Genomic DNA, 18,641 nt, shown 5'->3' with positions numbered 1-18,641 from the left:
ATTAGGAAAGTACATAAACATAACTAGAACAGAAGAAATAAAACTTATATTTGTGTTTGTAGAAAAGCTGTAGTTCATTTTCCAAGTAAATTTATCAACAGTGATTTATAGCTAACCCTGGCCCCAGCATTATCATAGACCAGAAAATTTCACAGAAGTGAAATTTTAAGTAAATACCTTTTATAGCCGCATCACAAAAATCAGATACCTAAAATTTAATCTAATTAGTGAGGTGTAAAACTCTATACAGAAAACTGAAGAAGGAGGGAGGGAAGGAGGGAGGGAGAGAGAGAGAGAGAGAGAGAGAGAGAGAGAGAGAGAGAGAGAGAGAGAGAGAGAATGAGATTACACCAATAGAGAGATCCTAATAGCATAACAGGGGTCTGATAAAACTGAATACCAATTTTCCTCAGATTACTGAAATTCAAATGAAAATCCCAACTTTCTCATCAAAATTGACAATAGAGTCTAAAATTTGTAGTACAGGTGCAAAGAGCCTAGAATATTTGAAGCAATGTCAGACAATATTGATTTCGGACATTGATTGTAGAGTAGCTGTCAAACCTTCTGTAGTTCTGAAAGCCAGTCGCCAGGAGCGCCAACACACCTGGGAGCAGAAGTAAGACCAACTCTTCTGCTCCAAGCGACCCGCCTGGTGGCCTAGGACACACAAAGGCAGAAGTCATCTGGGACAGGACACTTCTAGTTTCTGGCTGTGCCCAGAGCTGAACCGCTCCTAACAGCTCTCTGTACCCAAATCCCATGGGGGAGAGAGCTGGACTCGCAGAAGTGCAAAAAAATCCTGAGAGCTCACGGGAGACCACCCCTTCTCCTCACATTCCTGGCCCAAGAGGAGCCTGCCTGATGCCCTCTAGATACAGGAACATAGGAGCAGTCAGCAGCAAGAATCTTCTGGTTTCTGCCTGCACACGGAACTGAACTGAACCAGTCCCACAGCTCCCTGCACCCAAATCCCAGGGGGCAGAGAACTGGTCTCCTAGAAGTGAAGGCAATCCTGAGAGCTCAGAGGAGACAACTACTTCTGCCCACAATCCTGACACAAGAGGAACATGCCTAATGCCCTCTGTGTCCTCTGAGCACAGGAACCTAGGAGCAGTCAGGGGCATGACTCTTATGGTTTCTGCCTGCACCAAGAGCCAAAAGTCAGGCGCCAGAAGTACCAACACACCAGAGAGCAGAGGTAAGACCAACTCTTCTGCTCCAATTGGCCCACCTGATGGCCTCAGGACACACAAAGGCAGAAGTCATCTGGGACAGGACACTTCCATTTTCTGGCTGTGCCCGGAGCTGCACTGCTACCATAGTTCTCTGTACCCAAATCCAAAGGGAGGGTAGAGCTGGACTTTCAGAAGTGAGGACAATCCTGAGAGCTCAGAAGAAACCACCACTTCTGCTCACATTCCTGCCCCAAGAAGAATCTGCCTAGTGCACTCTGGATGCAGGAACCTAGGAACAGACAGGGCAGGACACTTCCGGTTTCTGCCTGAGCCCAGAACTGAAAGCCATTCACCTGGAGTGCCTACAGAACGGAGAGTAAGACCAATTCTACTCTAAGCGACCCACCTGGAGGCTTTAGGACACACAAACCCAGGAGCAACACTCTACTCAATGATAACTTGGTCAAGAAAGAAATAAAAAAAATTAAAGACTTTTTAGAATTTAATGAAAATGAATGGTTGAGAAGTACCTAAAGAAATGTTCAACATCCATAGACATCAGGGAAATGCAAATCAAAACAACCCTGCAATTCCACCTCACACAAGTCAGAATGGCTAAGATCAAAAACTCAGGTGACAGCAGATGCTGGCCTGGATGTGGAGAAAGAAGAACACTCCTCCATTGTTGGTGGGATTGCAGACTGGTAAAACCATTCTGGAAATCAGTCTGGAAGTTCCTCAGAAAATTGGACATTGAACTGCCTGAGGATCCAGCTATACCTCTCTTGGGCATATACCCAAATGATGCTCCAACATATAACAAAGACACGTGCTCCACTATATTCATAGCATCCTTATTTACAATAGCCAGAAGCTGGAAAGAACCCAGATGCTCTTCAATAGAGGAATGGATACAGAAAATGTGGTACATCTACACAGTGGAATGCTACTCACATATCAAAAACCATGTCTTCATGAAATTTATAGGCAAATGAATAAAACTAGAAAATATCCTGAGTGAGGTAACCCAATTTGAAAAAACACACATGGTATGTACTCACTGGTAAGTGGACATTAGCCCAAAAGTTTGAATTACCCAAGATTCAATTCACACACCACCTGAAGCTCAAGAAGGGTGACCAAAGTGCAGTCCTTCTTAAAAGGGGGAACAAAAGTATTCATAGTAGGAGATAGGGAGACAAAGTTTGGAGCAGAGACTGAAGGAAAGGCCATCCAGAGACTGTTCCATCTGGGGATCTAGCCCATATACATACAGCCACCAAACTCAGACAATATTCCTGATGCCAAGAAGTGCATGCTGACAGGAACCTGGTTTAGTTGTCTCCTGAGAGGCATAGCCAGAGCGTGACAAATACAGAGGCAAATGCTAACAGCAAACCACTGAACTGAGAATGGGACTCCCATTGGATGAATTAGAGAAAGGACTGAAGGAGCTGAAGGGGCTTGCAACCCCATAAGAACAATAATATCAACCAAGCAGACCTCCCAGAGACCAAACCACCATCCAGAGTGTACATACGTACAGACCCATTGCTCCAGCTTCATATGTAGCAGAGCATGGCCTTGTTGGTCACCAATGGGAGGAGAAGCCCTTGGTCCTGCCAAGGCTGGCCCCCCATTGTAATGGAATATCAGGGCGGGGAGGCGGGAAGGGGGTGTTCGGGAAGGGGGAACATCCTCATAGAAGAGGGGGGAGGAGGATGGAATAGGAAACATAAGGACGAGAAACCAGGAAAGGGAATAACATTTGAAATGTAAATAAAAATTACCCAATAAAAATAAGAATTGAAAAAAAAAACCTTTTGTAGACCTAGTAATAAATACAATGTGGTATTCACATAAGAAAATCAAATAGATCAGAAGGATAGAATAGCTACCTAAGAAATTTATATAAACAGCTAAAAGCATCAGATTCATTAAGGAAGTTGTAGTACACAGTGGTAGGTAAAATCTTTTTGACAATACTGGATAAAATGTTAAATTAAATTTCTACATTGAATTCCATGCCTAACAACCAATTAAAAAGTCAGTTCCAAGAACATTCTACATTTAAACATAATATAACTTTTGAAGTAGGGAGAGATTTTAGTAGGACACATGCTAAATTAGTATTTATTAATAAAGAGTTAATTGAACAGATTAAATTTGAATGAAAAAATATCTGGTAATTGAAACTATTTAGAAAAATAAAAACTCATAAAGATATTTGCAATAAAATATCAAAAAGTTTATATTTAGAGAATTTATGTACAAAATACCTACATAAAAACTTTACCCAATATAAAAAATGAACAAGAATTGAACAAACAAATCACCAAAGTGGATATTTAAATGGTCAATACACATATTGAAAGAACTCAAATTAAATATACTGTAAAATACCACTACATTTAGCAAAGTGGCTAAAATTAAAATATTTGCCATATTAAGTGCTGATGAGGATATGTAGCAATAGGAACACACAAAGCCTCTGGGAGTATGAAATAGAACTATCACCATGATAAAACTGTTTGGAATTATATACTAAGGCTAATTTCTCCATAGTCTATAAACTAACAATTCTTCCTCTAGGTGTAATACAACACAATGAGTGCACACATGCCATTGAGTATCAACACAATCATATTTGTATCAAGGTTACTGAAGAAGAAGAGGAGGAGGCAGAGGGAGAGAAGGAGAAGGCAGAGGGAGAGGAATAGGCAGAGGGCAGAGGCAGAGGGCAGAAGCAGAGGCAGAGACAGAGGGAGAGTGGGAGAGAGAGAGAGAGGGAGAGGGAGAGGCAGAGGGAGAGGGAGGAGAAGAAGAAGGAGGAGGAGAAAAAGAGGAGGAGGAGGAAGGAGGAAGAGGAAGAAGGAGGAGGAAGAGGAAGGGAAGGAAGGAAAGAAGGAAGGAAGGAAAGAAAGATAGAAAGAGAGAGAGAGAGAGAGAGAGAGAGAGAGAGAGAGAGAGAAGGAAACAAAGAAACAAAGAGACAAAGAAGCAAAGAAAGAAAGAGAAAAGAAGAAAGCATATGACTGAGAACATAAGCTTCCTAACATGGGGGTGTGGATGTAGCTCAGTGATAGAGAGTTGCCTAGTCTGTGTGTGATGCATTCATGTACAGCACTTACAAAAAGATAATAAAAGTTTAGTGCTATGGATTAAAATGACAGCATGAAAATGAGGAAGCTACACCTACACATAATATGAATAAACCTCACAGATACCTCTAAATTAAAACTATTTTTTATGGTATTTGGGGATTAAATTCAGGGCCTTGAGCATGCTAGGCACATGCTTGGCCACTGATTTCCATCTACAACCTTCTTTACATTTTCTCCCTTATTTATTTATTTATTTATTTATTTATTTATTTATTTATTTATAACACTGTCATGAAGTTCAAGCTAATCATTGATAATCAAGGATGATCAGTAATTGATTTTTCCTCTCATTTTTTATTGACAGTTGCATACATGTATATAATGAATTTTAGGTGTTTATACCCCTTAATCTCCTCTCTCATCTTCCTGCTCTCTTACTTAAATTTTTCTTCTTAGTAAGTCCCCCTCCTACTTACTTTATCTTATTTTTGTATGACACATCGATTTAATTAGAGTTGTTTGCCTGAGGTTATTTCTTGGCATATAGCAAACTAATCTGTACCTACATCACTAAATAAAATAATTCCCCTCACTGAACAACCATTAATAATCAGCAGTCTCTCAGGGAGGGGTGGGGCTTCTTGGGACCTTGTCCATGTAGGAAGAAATTTTCTTTCATTTCCAAAGCTATTTTTATTGATTATTTTATTTATTTACATTTCAAATGTCATTCCCATTCCAAGTTTCTCCTCCACAAACCCCCTATCCCATCGTCCCTCACCCCCTGCTCCTTTGAGGGTGCTCGACCATCCATCCACCCACCCACTCCCACCTCACTGCCCTAGCATTTCCCTATGCTCGAGCATTGAGCCTCCCAGACAAAAGACCTCCCCTCTATTGATGCCAGATAAGTAAATCCTCTGCAACATATACAGCTGGAGCCCTGGGTCCCTCCATGTGTACTCTTTGGTTGCTGGTTTAGTCCCTGGGAGCTTGTGGGGTGGGGGTGGGAGCAAGCGTCTGGTTGGTTGATATTGTTGTTCTTCCTATGGGGTTGCAAGCCCCTTCAGCTCCTTCAGTCCTTCCCCTAACTCCTATGTTGGGGTCCAGGTGCTCATTCCCATGGTTGGCTGCAAGCATCCGAGCACCTGAATCTGTACTGGTCAGGCTCTGGCATAGCCTTACAGGGGACAGTTATAACAGGCTCCTGTCAGCAAACACTTCTTGGCATCAGAAATAGTGTCTCGGTTTGGTGTCTGCAGATGGGATGGATCCCTAGGTTAATAGTTACTTACTTTTCAACCTCAGAAGCTTACTTAGCATAAGACCTTCAACTTTTTGGTCCTCCTGCCTCAATTTCTTTAGTTCTAGGATTACAAGAGTGAGCTGTCATGTCTAGTTTTATGCAGTTCTAGGGGTACAACCCAAGCTTTTGTGTATGGTAGACAAGTACTCTACAAATTGAGCTAAATCACTAGCCCTTACCTTTAGTTTTGGGACTAAGGCCCCCAGACCGGCCTTCAACTTGCAATCTTCCTGCCTCACTTTCTCAAGTAGCTAAGATGATAGGCCTCTACAAATGTGCCCATTTCACAAATATATTCCAGCAAAATAAGTTCAACAAAAAGATTATGAAATTCTATTTCCAGAAACTTCACTAATAGTCTTAATTCTAGAACTCAGGGTGGCAGTTATTTGGGAGTACTCATAAAGGTTGAGTTTTAAACAGTATCATTATGTATCAGTCACTGGAAGCTTTACTGGTGTTTGGACACAAACTATACAGGCCATAATAGGAAGGGCCATGAAGAGGCAGGAAAATCTAGTAATCCAACAACTCCATTCCTCATTATGTTAACTCAAAACCATTTCCTATACAGAGTCACGTGTTTGAATGTTTACTGTATTGCTGTTTGTGTTACAATAAATGAGGTTTAGTTTCTGTCCTTGGGAATGGCATGGGTAGAATGTGGTAGCAGCACTCCATGGACTCCAACACAGAATTTGAAGCAATGTGAAGAAACATATAAACAGTGCTTACTTTTTAAAAAGTTAAGAAAGAATGAGAACGATCTAACACAGTACAACTCTATCTGGACAAAATAAGGTACATTTTTTAAGAACACTCAGAAACTGAATGATACACATTTGGAAGAGTGAAGGAAATAGAAATACAGAGTGGTAAAGAAAAGAAAAAAATTAGTGCACTGTGTGTAATTCAGAAATAAAGCTATTACTGCACATGTAGTAGGTCATAAGACTCTTAGTTCTATCCAGAACAGCAAAATAGTAATACTAAAGGGCTAAGGATATAACTAGTAGTAGAGTGCTTGCCTAGCATATGAGGACTTAGCTCAACTCCCAGGACTACCACAAAAGGGAATGAGAAAGGAAGGTTATGATGTATGAAGCCAGTATCAGGCAGACATCATTTTAAGCAAATGGTCAAGGTTACCACCCCTGGTTGGACACATTCATATAAATGTATCTGCAGATATAATGCACTTAAGGGCATAGCTTCTGTGGTACTGCCAAATGTGTAACCCAAAGCTAAGGAGTCCTGAGTAATGGAAAATGGGGTACTCTGTGACATAACTGTCCTTTATTCTTTCAAAATGTCAGCCATGACAGACAAAAGAAGGATGAGAACCTCTTCTAGGTTCAAGACTAGAGATGTGGAAACTAGCAGTGGAACTACAGATAAGATTTTAAAATGGAAACAGGACAAGCAGGACAAATGACATGAATATAGACAAGGTATAGCATCTCCAGGTTTGCTTTCTATAATGTACACAGGATATTGACATCTGGAGGATTCAGAACATATAGGAACTATCCATTCTAAAAGTTTTGGTATAATTAACAAACTATGAATCTCACCAGCTCTAAGTGTCTAATTCCCTAGCAGAGACAGAGAGACACAGAGACAGACAGAGACAGAGAGACAGAGTGAAAGAGGTGTCAGGATATTCACAAAGTTTTATAACCATCACCAGACCATGAATTACATAAAGTTTCCATCATTTCAACAAGCAGCTTCCCTTACTCCCTTCTGTCTCCAGTTCCTATGTGCCAAACAGTTACCTAGTATGGTCATTTCTTGTCAACAGAATTGTACAGTGTGTGGCTTCTTTTTGAAGTTCAATTATACTGTAGTCTAAATTTCTGTTCATTTTGTTTTCTAACGTGGGAGTCTCATGTAGCCCAGGAAGCCCTTGAACTTCTCATCCTCTTGTCCCCATTCCCTACTTTTATCAGACCTACCTTATGCTTTCTTCTATGATTAAATGATATTTCAGTCGATGGACACTGGGGTTGTTGCCATCACTTGGTAATATAAATACTAACAGCACTGTAAGGGTATGCATACATGTGTTTGACTTTGCTTTAAATTCTTTAGGGCATAATAAGTATAAGTGGTGACCACTAAACTTATTTAAAAGTCACCACTTTAAAAAGGTGTGCCATTTTAGGTTCCTGCTAGCACTTTCCATCTATTTCGTATTATATTTTACAATTATATATATATACATATATATATATATATGTGTGTGTGTGTGTGTGTGTGTGTGTGTGCGTGTGTGTGTGTGTGTGTGCGCGCGCGCGCGTGCATGTGTGTGTGTATCTATCTGTCTTCAGGTTGCTGTGCTTCTCACTTCTAGATAAAAGCATTAATAAACATTGGTCTATTTTCCCAGGTGTCTCAGAGAGACAAGGAGGAAAGTTAGGAGAAAATGAGGAGTTCCTGATCATTTCTATCCTTCAGTCCTCTTTTCACTCATGCCATTTTGATAAATGTTCCAAATGTCGAGGAGTTTCATGACATCAACTGGGTGTCTACAACTGATTTCACTTTTGATACCTTCATACTGTAGAAGAGCTCAATCTCACAATAAGTCCTACTTCAAATGCCAATTGCTTGTTGCCATTTAGGCTTACCTGTCCATATATGTATGTATAAGGAGTTCCCTGAACCCCTCATGCTGGGGAAGTTGTTACACAGAACCCAGGGAAGTTTACTTACCATTACTAATTTATCTTAAGGGATCTAGTGAAGAAAAGTCCACTGAAGTCACGAATGTGTTAAGATGTGTTGGAAGATACCTGGCTTTCATTGCTACACTAGGCTACATGCTCAGTACCATATCCATTTAGTAAACTGGAGGAGTTCTGAACCTCATAGTTATAGGGCATCCCATTATATTTATAGTTAATCAGGCACTAATGATTGCTGTTATCTGAATGTACCTCTCCCATTCATGTTGAAATTGTGATCGAAGTGTAACAGTAATAAGTAAGGCTTTAAAGAACTTAATTAGATTTGTTGGAACAAGATTTCAGAAGCTACTGAGGCAAATTAAGTGTATTTCACAAGTAAAAGGAACATGAATGGAGGATGTGACCAGAAGAGTAAATATGTACCCTTAAAATATTCCTGTTGAATGCCAACCAACCAGAGCTTCCAGGGACTAAGCCACCACCCAAAGACTATACATGGACTGACCCTGGACTCCAACTGCATACATAGCAATGAATAGCTTAGTAAGAGCACCAGTGGAAGGGGAAGCCCCTGGTCCTGCCAAGACTGAATCCCGAGTGAATGTGATTGTTGTGGGGAGGGGAACACCCATACAGAAGGGGAGTGGGAGAGGTTAGGGGGATGTTGGCCTGGAAACTGGGAAAGGGAATAACAATTGACATGTAAATAAGAAGTACTCACGTTAATAAAGATGAAAAAATATTCCTGTTGAAACTGAATGTGAAATACTTATGTAGGCTGAAGGTGGACTATGTTGCAAGCACTCCACGCTTATAGACTAGATGTGATTAGGGTTTGATGGATAGAATTCTTTATGTAAAAACAAGTGTTCAACTCACTTATGCCCCTTTACCACATGAGTAAACACCAGGAAAGTGGCTATTAGACAATGTACATCAATGTCTTAAATTTGGACTTATCCTCAGGGTTATTAGAAATAATTTTTGTTCAATAATTGCCAAGTCTCAGATATTTTGTTTCAGTTGTACAAAAACTGGACCAAAAATGATTACTGCACTGTGAGATTATAATAATTGATCATTGTACTATGGTAGCATGTCTGGGTTACATACCTAATACTACAAATATGGAATATAATGTCACCTACTTAGTCTGAAGGACGGAGGTCATGAAGCTCCAACCCACTAACCATATCTTGGTGGTTTTGGCATCTAGCCACCCTCTGAAAGCTAGCTACCCCTCCACCCCCTTGCCAATCATTTGTTAGCATACAAAAAGATTGACTCAGTATTCTAGACTCTAGTGTTCTTGGATGTTCTTGTATCAGGGATAAACTAAATGCAACAAAAGATGCTCTTACATCCCTACCACTCAGGAAAGTACAAGGGACTTGGGGACTGGACACAAAGTCTGAGTATGTATTTCTTGTTATATCACTATATTTGGACATGCTTTAGGGATCCATCATGCATTGTGTCACTGCGGAGAAGGAAATGAAACCTTGGGTATATCTAGAAATTAAAGAAAGAAAATACTGTCCTCCTGATAGCTATGAGTTTAATTAAATATACCCATGATGTATAGAGCCATCTCCCACACTTAAGGGGTTGTCAAAAACATGAACTATAGGGGCCTTTTTATCAGTGGCTTGGGCACAAGATAGGGGATGGAATGAACTGGTAGGAAACAAAACCAGAACAGATAGTACAATCTTTTAAAAATTATAAGTCATTTGCTTTATTTTCATTAAATTCAGCACAAGGTGACAAAAACTCACTAAACAATTAATTATATACAAGCATTGATCTTTGCATTACTTGTACTCCTTTTCTCCTTTTTTATTTGTTAAGTCACAATGTAAAACACTTAAATTCTTCATGAAAGTCTCTAGTTTATATAACATAACAATTAATAAATTTTTATACTGCATTGCTACTTTCTAAAATTATTTCTATGTTTCCATTTATTTATCAAAAGAGTAGATAACCCACATTATAAAATCTGTGTTTTAGAAGCAATTTCCATTTCCTTCTTCTCATCATGGAAAGTCATTCTTGAATTCTTTATATGTAAGCTCCTTGTTATTTCATCAGATAGCTGCTCCTATGTTTTCCTAGGCAATTGTCAGTGGTAGTGGACAGTCCATTAAATTCTAGAGTATGCTTTCAGGGAGCAAACAGTGTAGTGAGTTGTTGCAACATAATAAAATGTTCAGAATCTATGGAGACTGGAGAGTTCTTCATATATATCGTGGGACAATGATGGAGGAAGAACAGAAACAGACCAGGGTCCTGCAGGTGGAAGAGAAACCAAAGTTAGGAGGGATGCTAAGATGCTTTACTTTCTGTCAGCAATGACAAATAGCAAAAGAATGCATTTTATAATAATATTCCCATCTTTGAAAGTTGAGGCAAGAAGAGAAAGGATGACATTACATCTTCTCTTCTGTTTCTTCAGTTGACAAGTCTGGCATGTGAGACTGTTTTAGATGAAATCACAGTGAGACCATTAATTGCTAAGGTGATCAGCTTCATAGAGGTTCTTCTTTTGTTCTTTCCGATAAGATATGTCACACCCATTTATAGCTCCCAGAAGATCTGACTCACAAATATTAGAGTTAAAACATTGATAAGAGGGCCAATGGAGAAATGCTTCCAGGTAGCCTGAAACCCAGCAGACAATGTAGCTGTTGCCTAACAAACACAGAAATCTACATTGTATGCCAGGTTCATGCCCCAGACCTGGATATTCAGCCTGCAAACTATCCACACAGATGAACAAGTCAAAGTTGGTTTGTGTCTTATTTCCCATAAAGAAAAGAAAACAAAAGTCACAATTGTGGCGACTTACCAATAGGTGAAATTTCCTCAAATAATTCTATTGGTGATCATTCATCATGCTATTTTAAAATGACCTGTAATGGTCAAGAGATGTATGGAAGTACAGATAAGGAAATGATAGATATCATTTAGGAAGATGATACATAGAGAGCTAAAGAGAAAATGATATATTCACGGGAGGAAAGAGGAGGACAAGAAGGAAAACCAATCAATGGCCCAAATATCCTCATCATTCTTCAAACTCTGAATGACTTCCAAAATCGACTGGAAGATTAGAACTGAAAACTGTGTGTGTGCCTATCAGTGCATGTGTGTGTTGCTCTAGATAAAGCTATCATTTCAATAACGTTGTTATGGGTACCACAGCTGAAGCTAGATGATGCCATCAGAGACCCAGTAGCCAGATGTAGCTGCTGATTACCAAAGACAGGATCTACACTGGCTACTGAGCCACTGAGGGCACCCTAATCCTTTTGAGAGCTAGACAATTTGTGGCCTTCTGTGGAGAGACTCTGGAATGAAAAGAAAACATATCAATTACAGAAAATAATGAAACAATACTGAGAGTTTTCAGTTGCATATTTTCCTTGAGTTCTAGACATAAGTACATCTTAACTTTAGATTCACTTACTAAATGTCTAAAACACAGAAAATTATTAAAGGTTAACCTTTACAAAACTATTCAAAGTAGCACTTCATTAATTTGTCAGTTCTAAGTTGTCCCCCCTACAAAACAATACAGGCCTAAATCACTGGCGAGGTAAGCTCCCTTGATCAAGTTACTCATTTTTCCTAGAAATACTTAATAATACTAATGGAGACACTTTTCTGTATCTTAGTCCAAGGCTGGAGGATACAACACTGAGCAAAGTCCTCTGACTCTTAGAACTGAGAATCAAGAGATTATAAGGAGGGTAGGGAAAACAAGCAATTAATCCAGCAGACATGAGTCATTCCATAGTATAATAAAGAGTTGAGTGTAATGATACCGTTTTGAAGGTAGTTGAGGAGTGTGCAACTAAAGGCCTGATATTCACGCAGTTTTCAAGAATTGGTGGAGAGAAAGGACCCTAGGGGAGTGAACAAGGCAGGTGTCAAAAACGAAGGCAGGAAAATATCCAATACTTTGAAATAAGGAATTATATCTGAACATTTCACCAACACAGACAATGGCTTTCCCCCTTACATTTGGGTTCATTTTCTAATATAATCGTATGACTTTGCTCCAAGCACACATACCTTAGAGTTCTGCCTTCTTTTGGTTTAAAATTCTGCAACACTCACCCAGAAAAATTTAAGAGGATTATCATCAGGAAGAAAACTTGGAAAGGCTCACAATTTTCAAACAGTTCAAGCTCAATGGACTTGTACATGAACCATACAGTGATACTAAATTATATGCAGATTACAAAGAAAAGTGGCCCAGAACAAAGTTGTTAGTAGTAAGGAAACACAAGCAACTTTGTGGTAATCATAGTTTGCTTGGCTCTTTGAGGGAGGACAGAAGTGGGACTAAAAAAGGAAGTAAGCTTTTGTTTGGTTGCTCCCCCTCTTTGGCAGTTATAAACTAACCTTACCTATATTTTAACATTCTCTTTTTACAAAATATGCATAGTGATGTAAGAAGGAAATAGAGCATTTGGCCAGGTTTGGCAAGCTCTTATCCTCACTATAAAATAAAGCATTTGTGGAGCACACAAATGCATATCTTGAAACACTCTATAACTATGCCTTTATCATTCTTTATAGTTCAAGCTCACCAAGTGAGACATGAGTTTAGTTTGGTCAGTTCTGATGCCACAGTTAAATAGATGGTCATTTATAAACCTTAGTCCATCTTAGCTACAGTCTGTAGACCCATAGTGGTTAGGTATGGTGGAAGGGTTTAGTGGGGACATATGGATCTTTCTAGGAGGGGAAAACAGAATAGATTCAATGGATGGTCTGCAGGTAGGTGTGGGGGAGCAGGAATAGGAGGATCAGGTGGAGAGAGAAAGGAGATGCAAGGTTAAGGGACAAAATATGGGGAGAAAAACAGTTTGAACTGAGGAGCATTTGAGGGGTGATATGGCAATCCAAGTGGAGTTTCCAAATAAAGGGGGAGATGACATCCCAAGTGATCATCTCTTGACACCAAACAAAGCTTTTAGTACTAGGAGCAGATTACATCCAATTGAGTTGTTGGTCAAAGTGGTCACATGAAAACACAATCCTCATAGAAAACAATCCAGGCTTTTGCCAAGAATATAGGTTGCTCACAAACAGATGACAAGGTCCCACTGCTGAACACAATACCCATACAACTCATTGAGCATGGAGAGGTAAAACTGGTACCTACATAGAACCATCATTCACATATTCTAATGACCGAGACATGGAACATTATTCTGTAGGCTACCAAAAACAAACAAACAAACAACAACAACAAAAAACATAGATATCAACCCAGCCACAACACCTTTGATCTGCAATCTGTCCTGTCACAAAATATGCTAGGGCAGTGGTGGCACACACTTTGTGGGAGTAACCAACCAATGTTTGATTTGACTTCAGGCTTACTCCACAAGATGGAACACAAACCCAACACTGCTTGAGTGACCAGAACCAGAGATTTAGATAGCCCAAAGACCTAGGATAAAACCAAAACCTACTGGTTCAAAAAAGATGAAAAAAAATTGTGACAAAATGATTCCTGATGACATTCTGCTATACTCCTAGATCAGTGCCTTTCTTATTGAGTCATTATCGGCATCACTTCTTCCTGCTGTAGATAGAAGCAAATGCAAAGATCCACAGGCAGACATTGCTGAGGGAGAGAGACCTTGGACAGTTCTAAGTGGGCTGCCTCTACTAATTCCTTCTCTTGGAGCTCAGAGAAGCCTGCAGAAGAGGAGGCAGAAAATGTGTAAGAGACAGATGAGATGGAAGATACCAGGAGAATAAGGCCCTCTCAATCAATTATTCAAGGCTCATAGGAGTTTACAGAGATTGAAGTTACAAGCACCTGTGTAGCAAGCCTATGTGGGTACATATCTGGTCCTCTGCATACATATAGCTTTCAGCTTCGTATTTTAAGTGGCTCTGAAGTGTGTGAATGAATGGGTCTTTGATTTATTTGCTAGTAGCCTTCCATTAACTAAAGAATGCAGGCAACTTCTGTCACAAACACATTTATGGGTCTGAAAGAGCACAAGCTAGTCCATAATTTTAACAAAGTCAGCGTTAATTTAAATAAAATATCTCCCACTAGGTGGGATTCATGTTAAATATTCTTTTAAAATGTAAATATGTGCATGGAGGTAGAGTGGGGAGAGGGGGAGAAAAACTTTGGGAGGTACTAAGTCAGTGATTACCTTGATCATGAGTGATTGGAATTATGACATCATCACAGATGTTTACATGTATCCAAACTCATCAAACTGTCCACCTGAACTATGCACTGTTCTTTGTTTATCATACTTCAATAAAGCTGTTAAAAAAAACCACACACACGTGCCTCTCAAATGGCGAAGAATAAAAAGTAAAAAGTCTAATTAACAGTAAGTATAGATGAGCAAAGTAATGCATTCTTATACACACAGAGTTAAATTATGCTGGAAGAGAAACAAACCTTTTAAATACAGGTATCTAATTAAAGTACATTCCTGTGAACTTGGATTCCTTCTGCATTATGTTAGAGCACTTGAATCAGGCTATCACTATAACCAGGCACATGGTGGCAGGCTGTCTAACTCTTGCATACCTGAGGTCCTGTGACTATATTGACCAAAAACATTTATACCAGCTGATGGTCACTTGATCCTCACGACTCTCTATTTAGTAAATTGTTCTACAAGTCAACTTGAAGTTTGAGGTGAACATTTTCTGGGACATTCCTGTTTAAGACACTTTTAAAAAGACATTTTCTGCCAAATAAGTCTAGTCTGAACAGGTCTGGGAAGGAATCAAGTTGGCACAAGATCCTAAAATATGCTTCTGAAGGTGAAACTTCTTCCAGCTAATAAAGACAGACTCAGACTAGTTTTAGAAAATAATATTTAGCAATTAGATACATGCCTTTAATCCTTCTCAATGAAAAAAATCATTTTTAAAATAATTACTGGATGAGAGCATAAGTCCTTTGCTTACTAAATACATGGAGAGAAAAACAGGATAGCTTTAACCTGAGTGACAGACAGTCTTTTGTGGACAAATTCTAGAAATCAACTGCCTTAAATACATTTTTCTCCCTTCCTCCCCTCTCCCTCCTTTCTGGAAGAAATATGTACGACAGTTTCTAGATTCATGTCAGCAGTGTGCAAAGGAGTGAAGAACCCCTGTCCTTAAAAGAGGGAAATAAAATTACGTGCATCCCATTAATGGTAAGAAAATAAGGATATCAAATGATCGTTTTCTGAACCTGTAAATAATAGAAAAATATAGTCAGCTCCTCAAAAAACCAATGGCTTGGGTTTTTTTCAATCATAATCTATTGCTGGTCTTTACAGATTTAGTCTTCTGAGCCATGTGCACTTTTCTGAAGACATCAACATCATACGCTATAGGTCTCATGTATACGTCGTATTAACCACAGAGTTTCTGGATTTTTGCCACTGTCTGACTCCTTATGCCATCCAGTATTTTGAGGGTACTGAATTTTTAGTTCTGTAACTCTTCCCAGAAAAGTTCTACCCAGCTCAGACAAGATAAAAAGAAAGTAAGTGACAGGCCTTCTGTGTGGTGCCTATGCAGCTCCTCCAGCTGTGGAAGGCCCAGTTCTAGGCCTCCTTGATGGTGAGAAGGATGTTTCTCTGAGGCTGGCACTGTGATTACTTAGTTTGTATTGGTCAGAAATGAAGTTACAGTGTTGTTACACTACTGGTTTAAAAATGTGTTAAGAACACAGGTGCTTTGAGGTAATTATCAAGTCTCACTCTTGGTAATTCTCTAGGTATCAGCAGCATCTAGTAAACAGTGGTCACCTAAATCAACCAGAGGGCAATCACTTATAAAATTTCTGGGTACCTATAATAATTTCTTCAACATGTGTATGTGTGTGCACATACACACACACATAAACACACACACACACAAAAACCCCAACAGACAAACATCTCTATTCAGGAGTGTATCTATGTATGTCTTTATCCACATAACAGCACAAGAGGGTCCTGAGGTGGGGCACGGGGTACTCGAGCACTTTTAACCTTCACTATAGTCTGTGTGCCTAACAACCATGGAAGTCTACCATAAACCAAACTATGCTGTACCAACTGATAGAGTTCTGTGCTTGTATGGCAATTCATTTTTAAATAAGTTTATACAAATGCTCATACCACAAAGGAAAAGAAGTAAAGACAAACTGACAGATGGAGTGTGAAGATTTGGAAGCACCAAATTCTGATAATTTAAAAAGGATAAAAGGCCAAATGTTTATCATTATACATAAGACTCTATTTGATAAAGCTGTCAGCTACAACATGCAATGTTCAGCAAAAAGGAAGAGGAAAGAAAAATGTGGATTTTAGTAGTGTAACAAGGAGAAAATGGAAAAGGTAAGAAAGACTTAGTGGTCTGAAGTATATTGCATAAAAGGCAGTGGGGATATTGGTTGCTTTATATAATCTTTGGAGAAGTGAGAAAGACAGCAGTATATAGTTCTTACCTAAAATCAAGTATTTGCTGCCAAAGTGGTTGAGGCTGGTTGCCGTGTAGTGAAAATGAATCTATTACAAGCCAAGGACCATGTCACATCCTGACAATAGCATTCTCCTTCTGGCCTCAGTTTAGTTGTAGAGGCTGGGCTGTGCTCATACTGACCCTGCAAGGATTTTCCCAGTGCATGGCCGGTTCTGGAAAGCAAAAAACAAATACTTAGAGAAATACCACCAAGCCAGTTAAAACTTAAAGATTAACAATTGAGAAAGGTAGTGCTGGGAAGATATTTGATAGTCTCTAAGTACTTGTCATAAAAGCAGGAGGATGTGAATTCAGTCCACAGAATCAAAGTTGGAAAAACAAACAACAAAAACAGGTATGATATGATGTTCAGTTATAATCCTAGCAATGGAGAGAGAGAGATGAAGACAGGTGTATTCCTTGAGCTTGCTGATCAGTGAGACTCCTCTGATTGATGAGTTCCAATAAGACAAGGTCTTAAGAAATGGTGGACAGCACCCAAGGACAACAGACCTCTGGCCTATGCACCACACACAAGAGAAGGAAACATTAAAGAAAAAAGATCAAGAGATCTGCTTTCAACTAGAGACCATCTATTGTTATACTAAATAATATGCAATATAAAAAAGAAGAGGGTACTAAAAAGGATCACTATTATCAACAAAGTACAAGGGATGTCAGCCACCACAGCAAAACTAGAAACATAGGTAGGAGAAGATATGCACTCTGACATTCCTCAGTAGAGACATCAGCTTCTGGAATGGATCTTTAAAGGATTAGCAAGTGGAGAAAATCTGAAAGGTTTAAGAAGGGGGGAAGTAACTTTTGTGGCCTTAATTTAAAAAGTTAGAAAACATTAGAGTCCAGAATCCACAAGAAAGCAAAGATTATTCCTGAGCTTGGAAGAAGGCAAGAGATGAAGGAAGTCTTTCTTCCTGTGCAGAGAAACAGTGGTCAACTTCATGACTATGTTGAAAGCGGAAATGACAGGAATAAAATTGCTGCTTATATTGATGGTAAGTAACACAGGGGAAATCTGGTTCCCCTTTCTGTGAGGGGAAGAAGTGGTCATGGGAGGTATGCCTTGAAAGACTTAGATGAAAGTAAGGTGGGGTTGGGGCTGGGGGCGGGGAGGGTACTGCTGGTATGCCCAAGAATATAACTATCAGTTAAAAAGGAGAGATGTTAAGAGGGATGGAACGTAGCTCAGCAGCAGTGTCTACCTGTCACATGTAAGGCCCTGGCATCTATATCAAGCCACTCCTTCCCTGACAGAAGGCTCTGCATTTTTCAGCAGCTGAAATCTAGGCTCCAGACCTCAAAGTCCATGTTATTCTCCTTCTTCCTATGATATAAAGACTGTCTCAGGTTCTCATGGGAAATTACCATTCATTTTCTGACACAATCTCTCTTGTAAGCCTTATTGAGATGATCAAACCCTTTGTAGTGGGGGGAAAAAGTCCTAGACATGGCCATTCTTTTACTTTCCCACTTTAACAGTAGTAGCACTAATATGGAAATCCCACACCGACTGGAGGGAATTGTCATGCCCATCACCACATTTTTTCCTGTCCCTTTATAAAACTGGCAAAGAGCAGAATCATAAGTAATAAAAGAGTAGTAGCAGATGATTTGGCCAAAATGAAACAAAGGAACAGGCTCTTCCTTGACTGAATTTCATTTCCAGACAGAATTTTACGTTCTTTGTTCACCTTTATTACTATAGCCCCTAATGTTTTTAAAGCTAAAATACAGCTGAGTGATTTTTCCAACCATGGACACAACATTTAGAGACAAGACCTCTCAAGATCCGAGGAGATAAGACGTGTTTTGTTTTCAACATGCAAATAGTGATAGACAG

At 39.4% G+C, this 18,641-nt stretch overlaps 2 long non-coding RNA genes and 2 other non-coding genes across 10 annotated transcripts in view; 1 reads left to right on the top strand and 3 right to left on the bottom strand.

Annotated features, from left to right (window-relative positions):
• The window catches only part of LOC120099384 (uncharacterized), a 40,942-nt gene that overhangs the window by 10,823 nt on the left and 11,478 nt on the right, over positions 1-18,641 (top strand). The window lies entirely within an intron of this gene.
• Positions 9,995-18,641, bottom strand: part of LOC120099382 (uncharacterized) — an 81,711-nt gene continuing 73,064 nt past the window's right edge. For 5 of the 7 annotated variants that reach the window (XR_005498560.2, XR_005498557.2, XR_005498565.2 and 2 more), the window contains 2 exons: positions 11,133-16,953; positions 9,995-10,573 (listed from right to left, as the gene is read on the bottom strand). This is a non-coding gene — a long non-coding RNA (uncharacterized LOC120099382). The remainder of the gene's footprint in view (positions 10,574-11,132; positions 16,954-18,641) is intronic. The other 2 variants (XR_005498563.2, XR_005498566.2) reach the window with 2 other exon arrangements.
• Positions 10,926-11,034, bottom strand: Mir221 (microRNA 221). Its single transcript, NR_031934.1, has one exon. It is a non-coding gene; the product is annotated as a microRNA 221 (primary transcript).
• Mir222 (microRNA 222) lies at positions 11,493-11,595 on the bottom strand. Its single transcript, NR_031935.1, has one exon. It is a non-coding gene; the product is annotated as a microRNA 222 (primary transcript).

The sequence above is a fragment of the Rattus norvegicus genome, chromosome X (assembly GCF_036323735.1).
Source record: "Rattus norvegicus strain BN/NHsdMcwi chromosome X, GRCr8, whole genome shotgun sequence".
NCBI lineage: Eukaryota > Metazoa > Chordata > Mammalia > Rodentia > Muridae > Rattus > Rattus norvegicus.
The sequence above is the reverse complement of the archived record's forward strand: the minus strand, read 5'-3'. Positions and strand labels throughout refer to the sequence as shown.